Source organism: Myotis brandtii, unplaced genomic scaffold (assembly GCF_000412655.1).
Source record: "Myotis brandtii unplaced genomic scaffold, ASM41265v1 scaffold230, whole genome shotgun sequence".
In the NCBI taxonomy this organism is placed as follows: Eukaryota; Metazoa; Chordata; class Mammalia; order Chiroptera; family Vespertilionidae; genus Myotis; species Myotis brandtii.
Genome location: NW_005358650.1, coordinates 1,124,378 through 1,128,942, shown reverse-complemented (window position 1 = coordinate 1,128,942; position 4,565 = coordinate 1,124,378). Strand labels below are relative to the sequence as shown.

The 4,565-nt window shown below is 40.0% G+C and overlaps 1 protein-coding gene across 6 annotated transcripts in view; it reads right to left on the bottom strand.

Annotated features, from left to right (window-relative positions):
- LOC102262175 (chromosome unknown open reading frame, human C5orf30) overlaps positions 1-4,297 on the bottom strand; it is a 106,959-nt gene extending 102,662 nt beyond the window's left edge. For 3 of the 6 annotated variants that reach the window (XM_014539874.1, XM_014539873.1, XM_005866431.2), the window contains exon 1: positions 4,080-4,297. The gene's annotated coding sequence lies outside the window, so the exon portion shown is untranslated. The remainder of the gene's footprint in view (positions 1-4,079) is intronic. The other 3 variants (XM_014539875.1, XM_014539876.1, XM_014539877.1) reach the window with 1 other exon arrangement.
- Positions 4,298-4,565: the final 268 nt, after the last annotated feature.

Here is a 4,565-nt window from a genome sequence, read left to right as displayed (position 1 = left end):
TTTACCTACATAGGTGCATAGAGCCTGAAGTGGCAACAGTCCAACAGAATACAAACAGCAAGGGAAAGGGCAAGGAGTTTATCACTGTATTACTTCCCTTACCAGCCCAGAAGAGTTTTATTCAAAGGAAATGCACAATCACTGATTTAAGGCATTTGCTTCTACAGATTGAGAAACTGGAGGAAGTTAATGCATCACAAACTGTCATTCCAAGAAACTAACACGTTTCAGCCTTTGGAACTTTAGATTTAGGTAACACACTCCCTTTCATTTCTTTTGCCACAAACTATTCTCAAATTGGGTAACCAAGAAACCTAGATAATTGCGACTTGGTTCTACTCCACCACTGCAGCCCCTGGTTTTAACATAAAGTGAACTGTAATGTAACCACAATGGTTACCTAATAAGACATTTTATTGAAAATAACGACCCCCAAAAGAATTTCCCCAATACTAACATTATAAAGTTCAAGTTATTTCTTATTTAAGTAAATACACTTTTAATGGGGAAGGGAAATAAAAAGAAACGAATATCTTGAGCAACTTCTATGTCAGTTGCTATACTCAATTTAATGTTAACAAATGCTCCCTGAGGAAAACAGTATCCCCACTGTCAAGTATTTGAAGTAATACTATCTGCGGGTCAAAGCAGGAATCTGAACCCCAAACCGTCTGACTCCAAAGCCCACTGACACTGCTTTAGATATGAAACGTCATTGCAGATTTGAAAGAGGAGAAGCCTTAAAGTCATTATCTAACTTTTGCACTGGAGCTGATGTGGAAGTTTCGGAAATGTTTTTCATAGTAAACAAAGTGTAGTAACTGATTATCCCTATGATGCCAGTGCCAAGCCAAAAATAGAATATAAACACAGCATCCAGGGGAGCCACAGAGGGCAAAGCCAAGGTGTGCAGGAGCTCCTTTCCAGTTCTTGGATTTTACTCATTCCTGACTCTACTTACTGTTTTGTCTGTTAACGGCCTGCTAACTGTGCACAGGTGCTAGAAAGACAATGATGAAGATGATGAAAACAAGAACAAAAATTAAAAGAGCAAGGCCAGAAACTAATAAAAGAATATTCCTTCTTTAAGAGACTGCCTATAAAGGATTCCAGTAAAACATTTTAGTAACCCATCTCCCATCAGAAACAAAACATTGTAATATTAAAGTTACCCAAAATACTTTTGAAATAACGTTTTCAGAATACCTTAAAAATCTCTAACACTTGCAATTGATTCTGGCCAATGTTTTGAACACGAAGGCTTGGCAAGATATCAACAGATCTCCTCTCAAAAACAATCAACAAGAAGGAAACAAATTCACGTGAAATTCTTACAAGATGGACTAAATGTTGCATAGAAAGACAAATTCAAATAAACACAGCACAGACTAGAGTATATAATGCTTTCATCTATAAGCAGCTGAAACAAATAGAAAGCCCTGTGACATTAACCTGTAAGCAATGAAAATAAGAAAAATTAAGTATGGTCAAGAGTTGTCCACAGGCCTCTGGGTAGGAAAACCATGAGTGACTAAGCAAAAGACACCAAGCATTTGACTAGAAATGAGGCTTCTACAAATAGAAAAGTTTACAAACATCAACTAGCAAGTGTGTCAAATTTCTCAGGCAAGATGATAGATATCATCAGAGGTAAATAAAGAAGAATGTCCTTCAAAAGTAGAATGGCCACATGTCTCAGGTCACAGCCATCAGTGCCCTGGCATAATTATTTAGAGCACTCTGTTTATGTCTCAAAAGTGTCCCAGTTGGGCAATTATATTGTTATCTCACTCAAAAGTAATATATGACAATGGAAAGGCAAAGATTGTAGGGAGGGAGGAAGGACCCTCTGCTTGCATAATGGCTTCCCATACAGTATCTGTTTGGGTGTATCCACTCAGCCATTGAGTTATTCATGTACTCATTCAGTCATTCAACAATATTTCAACTCTTATTATGCCCCCGCACTGTACACACTCTGGGGCAAATACAAAAAGTGAAGCCTGAGACCAGGCCAGAGGGAAAGACAGACAGATGTGGAAATACGTAAATATAACAGATATAACAGTAAATCTGAATGGCATTGAGAACCAGAGAAGAGAGTGATTTTCCCCCAAATATAGAGAGCGCCACTTGGAAATGTTTAAGCCCACACAAAATAACTACATACAAAAAAGCCATAAAAGTCAGACTTCAGCATAGATCCACTAACTAAATAGCAACAAGAAAAAATTTAACAAAATCTATCACTTCCAAATCATAAGGTTATAAATATGAAGGCTAGCACATAGTCCTTGTGAATTTTGGTAAATAAATTCCACTAATCATTAAAGATTATGTTGTGAAAAACGAGATAAATTTTAGGCAAAGAAAACTGATAGAGTAGAAGTTATGTGTTCTAGTTCTCAAAACACAAAGACAAAAATTGAAACAGGTAGTACTTCTCAGGTTGTCTGAGGAAAGACCAATAATGAAAAACCACTTAGAAAAAAAATTTTAAAGTTCTGTTGAGATTAATGAAAATACTTTGCAACCACCAGTCTCAAAGATCACTCTAAAAACACTAGAAGAGAGGATCAAAACATCTCTCCAAAAACAGAACACTGAGCAGAAATAAAATGATTTAACAACACGCACAAAAATGCTTAGCTGTGCATACAGGCTCATTGTACAGTTTACTTTAAAATAATCTTTTTAATTTGCAACTCATAAAAATAAAATCATCGATCATTTTTAAGAAGCGTTAAGTAGGGTGTGACTTTTCTGAAACAATCCTCGAGCTTACAAACAAATTATTAACCTCACCAACGTTGTAAGACAACCCATAATGGGTTCCGTAAGACAAAAATGTGTTTCTCCATTACCAGTTCTTTTAATAGCAACCCCCTTAAAGTACAGCACTCATTTTCTATTTCTGCTAGAAATTAAGGCTAGATTATCAATGCCTTATCATTAGATGAAATCATCCTTCCACCTATTTTAGGAAAAAAAATATATTTCACTACAAATATGAGGGAGGGTAACTAGAACTACAGGGCTGCATATGCAGTCTTTATTTTTTTAAATATATATTTTATTGATTTTTTACAGAGAGGATGGGAGAGAGACAGAGAGTTAGAAACATCGATGAGAGAAAAACATCGATCAGCCGCCTAATGCACACCTCCCACTGGGGGTGGGGGGTGGGGGGCAACCAAGGTACATGCCCTTGACCGGAATCGAACCTGGGACCCTTCAGTTCGAAGGCCGACGCTCTATCCACTGAGCCAAACCGGTTACGGCCATGCAGTCTTTACATGAAACTTGCCTCTGGAAGCATAACCTAAACGGGACAGGTGTACACAGTGGAACTGACGAAACTTCCCGATGAAAGCTTAAAACTAAGAACATATTTTGATAGACTAGTGACAAAATCAGAGTTCTCTCTGAAAAAGTTTGGTTACTCCCACCACACTACATCCTTAAGGGTTAATGTGTACAGTACCTCTCCAAAGTACACAAAATTACATAGAGACAGTAAACAAATCCACTGACTCTATGTAAGATCAAATCAAGAGGTCTCTGGACTCATTAATCCTTATATTTCATTTTGGTCATTTTTTTAAAGTTTATAATGCATACACAGGTACATAATAAAACACTGAGAAATCTGTGAAACATCCATTGAACATAATTGTGTAAGCATAAATCATGGTCTTGAATTAAAGGACCAAAAGCTTCTGCAGTAATAACCAGTACTGTGTTTAAAAATACCTGGGGAAATAAACTTTGGGAAAGGGTCATTTCTATCTCTCTACTGTCTAGCCTGCTCTACGGGGTTAAAATCGAACCAACTAACTATTCTAAATTGTAGGGTGGCTCATCTGAGAAAAAGAATGTAAAATGAAGAGTCTAGTAACGTCAGAAATGTTGTGCAAGAATTGCTCTTTCGGCTAGGAGTAGCAAGCACACTATAAAATGCTTCTGCTTTCGTTCTTCCAATTCCTCAGATGATTAAAAAGTTCCCAGCCCGTTTTAACCTGTGCGCCACAGCCACCCACATTCACACTCAGCATCTTGGCTCGACACAAATTACTAACCCACTGGGTGCAGACTGGCGCGGATGAAGCAGCAGGGAGACCCTAAGGCTGTGGAACAACTGCAAGGGGAAGGGACGGGGCCGTCATTCCCTTCGTGTTCCCATCTCCTTTCTGGCAGAGATTCGCAGATTCCACCACTAGAGTTTGGCAGCCTCACAATGGGGCCGCCTGCTCAAGGGCTGACTGCCGCCCGCCTGGAAACCCCTTTCCCCCGCTTCCCACCCGCCCCAAAGTCGACCCGCGACAGGTGGGGCGAAGACTGCAAGGGGAAGGGACGGGGCCGTCATTCCCTTCGTGTTCCCATCTCCTTTCTGGCAGAGATTCGCAGATTCCACCACTAGAGTTTGGCAGCCTCACAATGGGGCCGCCTGCTCAAGGGCTGACTGCCGCCCGCCTGGAAACCCCTTTCCCCCGCTTCCCACCCGCCCCAAAGTCGACCCGCGACAGGTGGGGCGAAGGCGGCGATGCCCAACGACATCTGCCACT